This window comes from Myotis brandtii, unplaced genomic scaffold (genome assembly GCF_000412655.1).
Source record: "Myotis brandtii unplaced genomic scaffold, ASM41265v1 scaffold363, whole genome shotgun sequence".
Lineage (NCBI taxonomy): Eukaryota > Metazoa > Chordata > Mammalia > Chiroptera > Vespertilionidae > Myotis > Myotis brandtii.
Genome location: NW_005363938.1, coordinates 384,383 through 398,525, shown reverse-complemented (window position 1 = coordinate 398,525; position 14,143 = coordinate 384,383). Strand labels below are relative to the sequence as shown.

The 14,143-nt window shown below is 42.7% G+C and overlaps 1 long non-coding RNA gene across 1 annotated transcript in view; it reads right to left on the bottom strand.

Moving 5' to 3' along the window:
• Positions 1–11,199, bottom strand: part of LOC106727089 — a 26,328-nt gene extending 15,129 nt beyond the window's left edge. The window contains exon 1 of the long non-coding RNA XR_001363244.1: positions 11,168–11,199. This is a non-coding gene — a long non-coding RNA (uncharacterized LOC106727089). The remainder of the gene's footprint in view (positions 1–11,167) is intronic.
• Positions 11,200–14,143: the final 2,944 nt, after the last annotated feature.

Genomic DNA, 14,143 nt, shown 5'->3' with positions numbered 1-14,143 from the left:
CCCTCCCTCCCTCCCTCCCTCACATCTCCCTCTCTCTACTCCTGTGCCTGTAATATCCTGCCCACCTGGTCCATCACCTGGCTCTTCATACTTTAAGACTCAGATCACATACTATTTATGTTCTTTCCTTCCCTGAATATCCCAGGGAGATTGGACAGATTGGATGCTGGCTCCTCGGTTTTCCCCACAGCACTGTGTGTCTGCCTCGAGCAGGGCATCTATTACCCACAGTGCTTGCTGTATTTGTTTGCCTGTCTGCCTTCCTGCCATGTATCATTCCTTTGGGTGAGACAAACCTCTTAAGGCTACACATGTGACGCTGAGCACAGTGCCAGGCACAGGGTCCCTGCTCAGTCATCGTACTTCATACCCATCAGTAGGTGGATGGAAGCACTGACCTTGTGCAGGGACAAAAGGTCTGAGTGTCATCAGATGCCCTGACAGAGAGCATTTGCCCTGAATTGTCTCAGAATAAACCTTTGCTGGGTTGGTACTCATATGTTCCAAGTGCCCTGGGCCAAAATCAGAGTTTATTCTTCCTGATGTGCAGAGGCCAAAGAGTGCAAGGTCACGATGACCTCCAAGACTATGCCTTTTTCAAAAATAACATGGGCTTTCCCCCCCTGGTTATCAAGGCAGTACAAACATATTATAGAGATTTTATATGATACAAAAAGGCAGGAAGGAGAAAATAAGAATCACCCATGGCCCCAGCACTCAGAGATACATGCTGACATTTTGAAGTACTTTTTTCTGGTCTTTTACCCTCCCATGTATTGCAATGTGCCGATGCATTTATTTATACACTCTTTTTGTGATGTGCTTTGTCCAATTTTATCTTAAGTACTGCCCATTCTCCTTTTAGGTACCACTTTTAGAGTCTGTACGATATTCCATCCTATAGGGAAACTAACCTTGAGTAAATCAGTTCCCTTGCTGGCCCTAACTACGTTGCCCTGTTTCTGGCGCACAGTTATAAACAACACTGAAGTGAGGCTTTAGGGTGGGTGTGCAATAAGCAGCATCCTTCTTGTTCCCACCTGACTTCAGAGCCAATTGAGAGTTAGCCACTCAGGGACTTAGGACAGGTGGGGGTCAAACTGTCATCCTGATTACTGATTGGTTACTAATTCAGAGGGTGTGGCTTGAGTGGGTGTCAAAATTTATCACAGGGACCTTAACTGAGACAGGAATCAGGAGGGCCTGTGGGAGGAGCTCACCCATACTAGGTCGGTGTCCAAAGCTCTACAGGAAGAACTCTATGGTCCCAACAGAGCTCTGTGGTTGTAACAGACCCTCTCCTTAGCTTCCTCTCTCCCTCCAAAAACAGCTGCTCTTATTTTTTTCTATTTGTTTTAAAAGTCAGAACTTTATTGGACTTCTTTACACTTATCTCACAAGTTAGTGTGCATATATAAATTATAACTGGCCTTATATCTTATGCTGGGGAACTTGAACATGGTTGCCATAGCTGTGCAGATGGATTGCAGTCTTCTTCCCGAATAAATCCTTTGTGCTGAAGGAATACCTCGTCAACTTTTGGTTTACCATTGACATGGGGCGACCAGGAACTCCCTGACACCACACCCCATCATATCTTTCCCAGCCTCACTGAGATATAATTGGCGTGTAACGTTGTGTAAGTTTACAATGTACAATGTGATTTGGTGTAAGGACATATGGTTACCACAGTGCGTTTACTTAACACATCCATCATATTTACACAGTTACAATTGTTTTTGTAGGAGAGAATTTTCAGGATCTACTCTTAGCAACTTTTAAGTACTGATTACAGTATTTCCAACTCGTTTACCATAAAGTTTGTTTCAATTTACCGGTGTTTCAATTTGCCATCAGCAGTGTATGCGGTTGACCATGATATTGAATCTACATCAGCATTGGAGTAGTGTCACTTTAAGACTTTCTGCTCTTTGTTTGTTAGGAAAAGAGGCAGCTTGTTTTTTCATTTTTGTTTATCTGAGTAATAACAAAGCTGGTCATTTTTTCATTAGTCTTTCATTTGAGCTTCCTTTGCTCCGAATTGCTTGTTCATGTCCTTTGGCATTTTTCTACTGAATTTTAATAATTTTATGGATTTATATGCAAAGTATACCACATTTATCTGATATATTTAAAATTTGTTTTCACTTTTATTTGTAGATTAAATAAGCTATGTATTGTGGAATTTCTAGAGTGTTTACTTTGTCATTCTCCCATTGCTTACAAATTTCTTCCTTTTCAGATGCAAAATAAATATTTAGCTACACATGTTCATGATTTTAATATTTTAATCTGGTTAGGATTTATTTTGGAGCATATTGTCAGGTCAAAGTTTCTTTTACTCTGTAACAAATAGATAATTAACTGCCCTGGAACCATTTATCTTTTACAGTTATTTCATGCAGTATCATACTAGAGTTTTAATATTTACAGCACAAGATGCCCCTCATTTTACCCCTATCCCATTTTCTCCTAAATCTCTTGGTCAGTCTCATCCATTTATATTTTCAAGTGAATTTTAGAATAATTTCATGAAGTTCTAAAACAATGCCTTTTAGGATTCTGATTTTCATTTAATTAGATGCATTAATTGATTTTAGAATAAGTGATATTTTAATAATATTACATTTTTCTATTCAGAAAAATGGCATATTAAACTCTTCCAATCTTTATGTATGCTCCCAAGATTACTTGTGTGTGTGTGTGTGTGTGTGTGTGTGTGTGTGTTGCCCATTTGTTTCTGAGTATTTTCTTTCTTTCTTTTTTTATATTTTTGCAACTCATTCCTTTCAGAACATACTTATCTCTATATATAAAAGCCAAAGTGACCGTCACAACAGTAACAACCAAACAGATGACTGAACAGGCTATGTGGTGCGATCAGGCCGGCAGGGGGGTTAGTGAGGGATAACCAAACGAGCAGCAGGCTAGGCCGGCAGAGGGGGTCAGTGAGGGGCGACCAGGCTGGTGGGGGCGGGGGCAGTTGGTGGCGATCTGGCCGGCAGGGGAGAGAGTTAGGGGTGACCAGGCCAGCAGGGGGGGGAAGGGGGGAAGTTAGAGGCGATCAGGCAGGCAGGCAGGTGAGAAGTTAGGAGCCAGTGGTCCCAGATTGTGAGAGGGATGTCCGACTGCCAGTTTAGGCCTGATCCCCAGGATGAGGGAACACCCTGCCCCCCATGCACGAATTTCGTACACTGGGCCTCTAGTTATTTCTATATTTTTCCAGCTCATTTTTTTCTAAGTGGGCTATCATATCTTATGGAGCACATTTCCTGACTCCTTTATTTCTCATGAACTGCTGGATAGACCTGAATATCTGGCACATTAATAAATAATACTGGACTTCCTTGTCAATGGTAATATCTCCTATATGGACCATTGACTTAAGACAATTAATGAAAAAAACTTGTGTTGAGGCACTTTCATTTTATTCTAGTTGCACTAAGCTTTTGTTAGTAATATAACAAAAGTTGACTTTATCAAATGCCTGTTGTTTCTTACTAGAATGATTTGTCATTGCCTCATATACTTGAATATTTGGTGAAAATTATTGGATAATAATCTTTCCTCCTCGAATTTTGATGTTATGGAAGAAAAGTTTGAAATCAGTTTGATGTTTTAATCTGTCTGGGGAACCCATTTTTAAAAGTTGTTTGCCTGGTTTTCTGACTGGCTACCTATAGAATTTTTATTTATTTTATTTTTAAATTTATTTTATTTAAGTACTAGTGCCCAGGTGCATAGATTCGTGCACATTGAAAGGAAATTAATTAGAAGGTGGCCGGTGGGGTGGGACTGGGCAAGACTGGCCGGACACACTCTGGAGCCAACTTTCCATGGTCCCTCCCTGGTGGGCAGCACCTGGGGTGACGCCATGGCTCAAAGGGCATCTGCAGAGTGAGCAGGGTCCCTCTGGCAGGTGGGGTCCCTTGGGCTGGCCTGCAGGGATCGGGCTGAAACCAGCTCTCCGACATCCCCCAAGGGGTCCCGGATTGCAAGAGGGTGGTTCTCGGGTGACACACCCTGGAATCAGGCTCCCTCCTCTCTGGTTCCAGGGTGCGTCACCCGAGAACCTCTGCTGCCAAGTCACCACAGCTTGGCAGCTCCTGCATTGAGTGTCTGCCCCCTGGTGGTCAGTGTGCACCATACCTACCAGCCAGTCAGATGGTCGGACAGTTGCTTAGCCTTTTATATATATAGACTAGTGGCTGAATTCATGTACATTGAAAGGAAATATTTTAATATCGCTATTCGCCCTTTCTTTATAATAGATGTGTCAACCAAATTCATGATCGACAATGACAGATGGAAACACATGCATGAGATTGGCGCCAGTGGAGCTTTATATGTATCACATATGAGCAAGTCAACTTAGCCTTTTATAGATATAGAACAAACTTGCTTAATTAGACCTGCTTTCTGATTTAGCTAAACTTTTTCCATCCCAGTGAAGCACCCCAACTTCTCTTTCAGGTAATTGTCAGCAACACACCAGTAAATATCAACATGAAGCAGATTATTATTATAGGTCATGCAGGGAGAACATGGGAATATGCCCTGAACTGGAATCAAACCCGCAACCTTTGATGTATGGAGCGGTGCTCCAACCAACTGAGCCATCCAACCAGGGCTTAAATTTCACTTTTAAAATATATTCTGTGGTAAGCATTTCTCCATGCCATTCTTCCATCTTTGAAAACATTTTTAATTCTGTATCATATTCTTCCGTATGGATGTAACTTAATTTATTTAACCAGTTCACTTTAAGTTCATGTTTCCTTGACTTTTATTGAGAGTATACCAGATGCTTTAAAATTCTTTTCTTTCTCGGTAAATCTTTTAAAAATGTATGCACTTTCTATGCATTTTGAGTGCAATGTTTCATGTGTTTTATAACAGGAAGTTGTTTCATAGACCACGGGTTGTTGGATTTTTATTTTTCTTACATTTTCTAAAAAAAATACAAAGAGGTTCTAACCAGGTTGGCATTTTCTGATAGACGGGGTGGGTAGATTTTCTCCTGTGTCTCTAATGGTCCACCTGGGTCCTGTTAGACCTCCCTCCCTCAGACGTTTTGATGGATGGCTGCTGACCCTCGCCTGCTCTCAGCCTATTTCTCAAGTTTGGTGCCTGGACTTTGAGTGTGGACAGAAGAGTGATCTCTGCTCCACTGATGTTGCAGTGGGATGTATTTATGGATTACACACATTTAACATGGTGTGTAGTCCTTCCCTTGTCAGAAGCAGCATATTAAACACCACCCAGGATACACTGTTCTGACTGCGGGTTTTCTCTTCTCAACTCCTCTCCCTTAAGTTCTTACATCTTGCGTCCCAGGTGGCAATAAGCAACCATGCTCACTCTTTCTCTTTACACCCTCCACCATGTTAGGATGACTGGCCATCACCTTCTTCAACTGAATGTAATAAAAAGGTAGTATTGATGGCATGGGGGTCAATGAAAGAGTCATGACCTCATCAGAATGTACCTCCTACATCTCAGAGCCCCGGGTGTCTCAGATATCAGGGGTCAGGGAAAATCTATTACCTTTCCTGATTTTGTTATTCTGCCTCAGGTGGTCAAGAGTGTGGGTGGAAATTATTTCATCAGAAAAGAGGTGCTGGAAAAATCAAGTGCCTCTAGAGGTCCACCCTCACTCCCCAGAAGTCTGTAAAAGCTTTGTGATCTCAGGGAATACTATTAGGAGTGTCTTATTCTCCTCCATATGCTAATGGCTGTCAGTTCCGAAACCTTCTTTGTTTGAAGAGCAGTTGATATGCATTATCTCAGCTCTTTCATCCAGGTTCTGAACACCTGTTATATGCCAAGCATCGAGGACACCAAGTGAATAACACATTTTTTTTCAAAACCTTTCAATGGCTTCACATAACACTTAGAAGAAAATCTCAATTCCATGCCCTCACTACAGGAGCTGGCCCTTTCTGTTTCTCCAACCACATCTCCTCTCACTCTATCCATTCTCCATTTTTCTCCACCTACAGAAGCCTCTGGCTGTTTCTCAGATATATGTTCCTTTCCACCTCCAAAATCTGTTCTTTCTTTTGCCCCAGATTCTCTTTCTTCATAGCGATATTACTTGATGCCTCTTGTCATTCAAACCTCAGCTAACATGTCACCTCCTAGAGAGGTCAAAGCCTCGTGCTTTGAATTAGCTAATATTAAACAAAAGCATTCTGCCCCAACCAGATCATTGCTTGTGTTATCTGCATTCAATCATTCAATCAATCAATAATTAGTAGGCGCCCACCGTGTGTCAGGCACTGTGTTAGGCACTATGTACACCATGATGAATAGCTTAACATGGCCCCCAGCTTTTTGGAGGATCCATTCTTTTAGGATTTGATTGTCTTCAAACACATCAGACCTTGGCAGAGGATGGGCAACAGTGGTGAGACAAGATGATGTCAGCCTCAGGAGAAAGCTGTGATGCTCTGTAATTCCTTGCCAGGAACTCTCATTCATTTCTCTTCTTTGATTTCTAATCTGCCCATTTATGAGCTCAGATTCTGAAGAAAAAATGATTAATTTTCCAAGTGACCCAAAGGCTCTCCAAGGGCACCATTAACCTTACCTATTTAAGAACCTGGCCTGCCTCCCAGCCCCAATTCCAGGAGTGATTCACCCTCTTTGAGTGAGGACAGAGGCCCACGCACACTGGTCCTGGTGTTTGCCCATGGAACGTTCTCGGGAAGCTCCATTGGACGTTTGCTTTTCCCTTCTTTATGGGAAAATTGACTAGGGCTTGTTGTCTTGGGGACGCAGGATGCTGAGAACCTTGCTCTGAGTGAGAGAGGGGAGCTTTTCTTTGTTCTCCCTTCCTGGTGGAGGAGGAGTAAAATGGGTAGGGCCAAGAATTGGGTCTAGAATCTAGAACAGGCAGAAACCTCCGCACCAGTGGCCCCTTGCTCTGGTTTACAATTCCAACCCTGCCACAAATAAGCTGTTGGATCCCAGCAGTTGCTTAACCCTTGTTAGCCTTAATTTCCTCAAATTGGGGGTAATAAAAAGCTTTGTTTTAGACGGTCTCTAAAAAATAAATGAAGTTATTTCTTTAAGTGCTTAGGACAGTACCTGGCATAGCAAGGCAGTCCATATTTGACCTTATTACTTTTTTTTTTACTACAACCATCATCATTGCCTTTATCACCAATAGGTTCCCAATAGCATCTTTGTAGAGGAAAGAGCCATGGCAATGAACACAGAGAACCAAGTTCAAATCCCAGCTCCATCGTTTATGAGCACATCTATCCATGTACCTGTCTTAGCTTCCTTATCTTAAAATGGAGGCAATAAAATCTATTTCTTTTCAGGGTCATTTTAAAGTTTCAATGAACTTAAGTAAAAGTATCTGGCACATAAGTGTGTAATACAAATTAGTTGAAGCTGAATTTGAATAGAGATATTTTAGCACATAGCCTTTGGGTTTGGGATGTCTTTCACTGATAACACTTGAAAGGGACTTGATAATTAGAGAAAAAATAAAAACAGCATTCCTCTCGCCTGGGCAGTGAAAGCCAGAGAATACCTGACAGCCTGTTTGAAGTAGCAGTTAACGCTGTGCGAGCCTCTCTGACAGCCTGATATTATCATCACCACAATGTAGTGCTGGGCAGTCCATGGGCCGACCCACAGGCCTTTGTTGAGCATCTTCCAGGTTTCCAGTGCTGTGCTTTGTTCTCTGCAGAAGGAAAGAAGACACAGAAGGGCCCACAGAGCTGGAGTAGAGCAGCACATACATTGCACCAGGAAGAAGCTGGGCAAGGGATCAGAAGATCCTGTAGTTCCCAGATGAGAGGTTCAGACTCAGTTTACCCCAAAGATCCCCAGGTTCTGGCCTCTATATGTCTTCCTCCCCTGAGGTGCCAGCATTCTTCACAAACACCCGAAGCCCTGGTTAGTACGATTGTGTTATGCTCCTTCATGCCCCAGTATCTGTGCTCCTGCTGTGGCTCCTGCCTGGATCACCCTGCCCCAAACTTTCTTTACCTCTTCATTTTTGCAAACTCGGTGAAGCAAGGATGCCCTCTTTAATGTACCATCCTCTGTGTCTACTATATTTCTATCTATTTTCTGTTCAGTTGAACCATCTGAAATTGCTACTTTGTAGGTTAAAAGTGGTTAAATAGTGTCAATTTCTTTTGATTCTATGAAATCCCCTAGTATTCCATGTATGACTTTGTTCACAGGTTCTAACCACTGCTCTGCCTCTGTGCCTCAGTTTCCCCAATTGTGAATTGGATGTAAAATAACCTATCCCATAACATCAATTGGGGGGATTAAATGAGAGTATATATAATTTCTATACCTGAACCATGTAATAATGATAAGTACTGTCATGTTATAATCATTATTATTATTATTATTATTATTTTAAATATATTTTATTGATTTTTTTACAGAGAGGAAGGGAGAGGGATAGAGAGTTAGAAACATCAGTGAGAGAGAAACATTGATCAGCTGCCTCCTGCACACCTCCTACTGGGGATGTGCCCGCAACCAAGGTACATGCACTTGACCAGAATCGAACCTGGGACCCTTGAGTCCACAGGCCGACGCTCTATCCACTGAGCCAAACAGGTTAGGGCTATAATCATTATTTTATTGGATTCCTCTTTTAGACTATTAAGCTCACTGAGGGCATGTACTGAATATTATTTGGCTTTATTACTCTGTTGCCAAGAAAACATCATTGATAAGTGACTGAATAATGTCAGGTTTGTGTTCCAGTTCAGACATATACAGGGTGCGGCAAAGGTAGTTTACAGTTGTGAGTTCATGAAACACAGAGTTCATTCCTGTCGTATTATTTATTAATTTTTCTATTATTTTCCATAGGAACAACTGTAAACCTACTTTTGCCCCAGACTGTACTGGTTGTGTGATCTTGGACAAGCCACTCAGCTTCTTTGAACCGCTTGTATTTTCATCTGTAAAAGGGGAATGATGATGTTAAAATGTCCTTTTTATCTCCTTACATTTCTGTAGCTACTGAATGGCATTCATTAATTCTACAAATATTTTTTAGTGCCTGCTATGTATGTACCTGGGAGTATGCATCCTACCCAAACATTGTGCAGGTGAATATGCCTTGTTAGCTGTAAAACTCTAATCATATTTAAGCGGTTACTTACAGAAAGAATAAGCCATTGAACATGAGAAAAAAAGGTGTCTCGATATGAAAGCTTCCCAGATGATAGAGGAAAATGAAGAATTTATACTGATTCTGAGACCTGAGGTCTGACAGTAGGTCAATAACAGTCTATAATTAGATTTTTAAAAAAATGGTCCTTAAATACACACTTTACACTCTTTGATATAAAATTAGAAGTTAATTCCTTTTTCTACAGTTTGAGGAAGTTTGATGTCCTTGGGTCAAATATATTTAATGCAGAGGGAAGAAGGGCAGGGTAATAAAGCCATCAGGAGCTTAGATGGAAAGAGAGGGGAGGGATGGTCATTGGGGTCAAGTTCACTGGCTAACAAGCTTCCTGGTGGCCCATCATTTTCTGAAACATCAGATAGAATTCTTGGAATGGATACTATGGTTTGTTACTTTGAATGTGAGCCAAGTTCAAGTACTAGCCTTGTTAGAAGCTCTCTTTACCTTATTGAGATAGTTGCTTTAAAAGGGATTCTTCTCCCTCATTATAGACTATCCCAAACATCCCACACTCACAAGGGTATCTTCATTGTCCAACATAAATTGTCCCAGTCCAAGTGCGTATATAAGCAATGGGGAAGGAGGTAGGAGCCATTTATTCAGAAAAGGGATCAGGAAGCCAGGCAGGCCCCCTACTTGGAATTGAGCATAGACAACCCAGGCATATGCCCTGACCAGGAATCAAACCGTGACCTCCTGGTTCATAGGTCCACCCTCAACCACTGAGCAATACTGGCTGGGGCTCAAGACTTACATTTTTATAGTCCTGAAGACAGGGTTTCTTCCTCACTGCTAGAGCCCCAGTTCTCAGGGAAGGAATCTGACTGGATTAGGTCCCTATCCACGGACCACCGGGAATCAACTCTGCCCAGGAGTGGGGTAACATTTCTCAAACATGGCAGCTTCTGAGATAACCCTCTGAATGGAGTGTAGAGGGCTGACAAAGGATGTCTAGGCAGATACTCAGCATGGAGGTGAAGAGGATAAATGGTATAAGAACAAAGAGTTAAGTGTCGTTACTGCAGCATAACCTGACTGATACACCTGCCATTCAGAAGCTTACCCTACAATCAAAGAGGCAACAGTTGCAAATCTCTGAGACTGGGGTGTAGGTCTGATGGGTCCTCAGATTTGGCTGTGGACTAGAATAATATGAAAGGGAGGAGGGAGTTCAACAGTTATGCGTGTATTATTTGTGTCTTGTTCTGATGCTTTATATAAATACATTTCATTCAGTTCTTACCTCCATTTTGCTGATGTGGAAACTGAGGCTCAGAGAGGTGAGGTAACTTGCCCAAAGTCACAATTGTGATAAGTGGTAAAAATAAATTCTAAGAGCTGAGCAATTTCTCAAACCTTTAGCACTTAGAAATCAAACTCATCTGTGACCAGTTTTCTATCGTCCCTGGTATCGTTTTAAACTTAGGAAACATTCTCAGAATAAAGTTAGGCAGCAAATATCTGGTTTCCTTCCAATTTCTGCAAAGCCTTTGGTTTCACTCTGGCCTCAGGGGTGCTTGCCAACATCTCTGAGTCAGTCAAACCATCCTTAAAAAAAAAAAGAAATGCAACCAACCCAGCCCTAAATGATTCATGGGGCCCAACATACATATTTATAGGTTATAACCAAGAGTCCAATCCACTCGAGGCCTCTTGTCCACACCCCCACCCATCTGCACGCCTGTATGAGGCAGTGAGACGAACCAAAGACCCTGCCACTTATTCGCCCACACGTGTCTGTGATGGGGGCTTGAACTCTCAATGAACCACCACCACCCGTGGAGCCAAACTCTAAGTGCCCATCTGTGGAAGCAGGGTTCCAAAATGAGAATTCAGCTCTTGCCCCCGCTACACATTCTTCTAGTCCGTTTTTCTGTGAGTTACATCTCAAGCTTGAGACACCCGCCACCCTCTTCCCTTGGAGCAAGGAGGAAGGGGCCATTGGAGTTAGACAGATCTGGGTTTGAGGATCTGCTCCTACTTGACTCTGACCTTGGACATGTCTCCTAATCTCTTTGCGACTTAACGTCCTCTCTTTAAAATGGAGCTATTAGCCCGGCTGGTGTGGCTCAGTGATTGAGTGTCGACTCATGCACCAAGAAGTCACGGTTCGATTCCCGGTCAGGGCACATGCCCGGATTGTGGGCTCAATCCCCATTAGGAGGCGTGCAGGAGGCAGCTGATCCATGTTTCTCTCTCATTGACGTTTCTATCTCCCTCCCTCTCCCTTCCTCTCTAATATATTTAAAGTGGAGCTATTAATAACCTGCACCGAGGGACTATTGTCCTGAGGAAAGTGTGAACAGGGTTTCAGGAAACACACAGGCATAGTGAATGCCCCTGAGGCAGTAACAGAAGGCAACTGGTAGAGTTCTGAAACCTGAAAGGATAAGAGGAGGAGGTGGTGACCTGGCAGGAAGGAAGCAGGGGACTAAACACCTTGACCACACTCTACTCCTTCTCCCTGACTTACGCTGCTGCCTTCCATTGGTTGAATCCATCTAGATTCTAGAAGCTGGAGAGCGAGAGGACCCAGGCAGTCTAGACAGGTTACATCCCAGGCACCTCCACAGCGCAACTGGGGCTCCAGGCTGATGCGGTCACTGCTACACCATTGAAAATGAACACTCAAGGATTAGCCACGAGCAGAAGCTTTTTGGGAAGAAAGATCAGCCTGTAAATACAAAGGCTTGAGGCTTAGCCAAAGCAGTCGTCAGCCCCAACCTTGGTGTCTTTCCAACTCTTTGGTGCGTTTCCAACTTTGTGACGGGCGTGTGTTGAAATGAATAAGATTAGGGTAGTTTCTAATTGCTTATAGAAAAAAGGCTCTTGTTTATGTGCTGAGCACATTCTTTTTCAACTAATTAGCTTGACAAAGCTGAACAAAGAGTCATTTCTGACCCTCCCTCGGCAATTAAGCATAAGTGTTTTATACCATCTACAACCTTTCCACCGCCTCTGGGTTTCTGCTGCCAAGGAGTGATGTGGAACATAGAGCTCCTTTTCTAGCAAAGGAATCACAGTGGCTTCAGGAGCCGTAGTTGTAACGGCTGCCTTGCCCCATGCTCAGCCTCTTATCGTTGCCTGTCTACAGTAGAAAGCAATTGGAATGAGAGTCTGACTTGGTTTATTCCAGAAGATACCCAGCGTATTGTGGTAGGAAAAGTGCAGCTCACAAATGGCAAGACCCTAGAATGCCCTCACTGCTGTCTTCTGGGAGTAGCAGAGGATAAATGGAAGCAGACAAATAGATGGGCTAACACTTCCCAGAAAATGAGTGATGAACATGGTGCAGAGAGCAGGGGATGCTGACAGAATGGGAGTGCGCTGGGTGTCTCCCTGTTCCCCCAGGCCTGAGAAGGAGCAGCCAAATGTTTCCATGCTCAGGAGAGCCTGAGGGCCTGAAGCTTGGAATGGCCATGACTTTTGACAATTCTCAGGGAGTGCTAGCACAGACTAGTAATGACAGAAAAAACAAACAAACAAAAAACCCAAATGCCCCTCCTCTCCTCTCCTTTCCTCTCCTTTCCTCTCCTTTCCTCTCCTTTCCTCTCCTCGAACCTGGGACCCTTCAGTCCTCAGGCCAACGCTCTATCCACTGCGCCAAACCAGCCAGGGCTCTTCTCATCTCTCCTTTTTCCCTAGAAGAAGGAAAGGAGAAAGGCAGAGGGTTTTGAATCCGTACCAAAAGGAGGGAAAAAGAACTCTACTTGGACACAGAGCAGTCCAAGTAGAGACATATGTGGATTGCATCTATTACATAATTGTTTGTTGAATAAATTCACTGATTTACTTGGGTCCTCACCTTTCCAGCAGGAAGCATGCCTTCTGAAATCTTGAGCTGAACTTCCCTGCAGTTAGCAGGCTTCTACTGTGCACAAGGTGCTCTGCCAATACTTTATGCTGGAAGAGCTCAGGGAATAATCACTCTTGGCTGCCTAAGCTTGAAAATGAATGGGTAGCAAGTGAGGAGCATTCTACAAAATGAGGGACAAGTATCCTTAAAAATTGTCAGCATCATGTAGGAGGACAAAGAAACTAAGGAACTGTCACAGATAAAAGGAAAGTTAGGAGACAAGAAAATACATTGTGTGATACTGGATTGGATCCTAGACCAGGAAAAGGACATTTGTGGATCAGTTGGCAAAATGTGAATAATGTCTACAGATTATTAGTTGACAGCATCTTATCACATTTAATTTCTAGTTTTGAAATTGTCCTATGGTTTTGTAAGGCGTTTATATTGATAGAAGCTGAATAAATGGTATATAAGCATTTATTAAAGCCTCTCTCTCGCCTCCTGTCCAAAAAGCCTGTCTCTCGCCTCCTGTCCAAAACCCCTTAATTGAAAATTGAAAACAATTAAGGAAGGAAGACTTGCAACATAAATGGCATCTGTGAATGCTCTGGAAATTAATCCGTTATATACATCATTCTTTTTTAGGTTGTTTTATCTTCCTTCTAAAGAACTCAGAAACTCAATGGCAACTAGAAACAGAACCCAATTTAGTCCTGTCATTACACCAAGAGGGTTTTATTCTCCCTGGTCCTCTGTCAGATTCTAAATGGATGTGGTTTTATTCCCCTTCTCATCTAATACTGGAACATATCCATCTACAGCAAGATCTCACTTTTAAATGATGTTCTTGTATTTCAAGAGACCTTTTAAAGGGGAAAAATAATAGCTCCACTCTAGACAAAGCTCATGGCTGGAAAGTGAGTGTATTTATCTCCAAAGATTCAACAAATTCTTACGAAATGTTGGGCCCAAATTCTTGGTGGCTAGAGGAGGAGGTGGGGTTCAGAAGGGGGACATGACTTGCTCAGAGTCACATAGCTAAGTTAGTGTGTCACCTGTGTACTTTCTTTCTTCTCATAGCTATTGGGTACTTTCCCTCGAAGTGAGACCCAGACTCTGAATTCCTGTCCTATGCTCTTCTGAGATATAGCACCCTAGAGAAT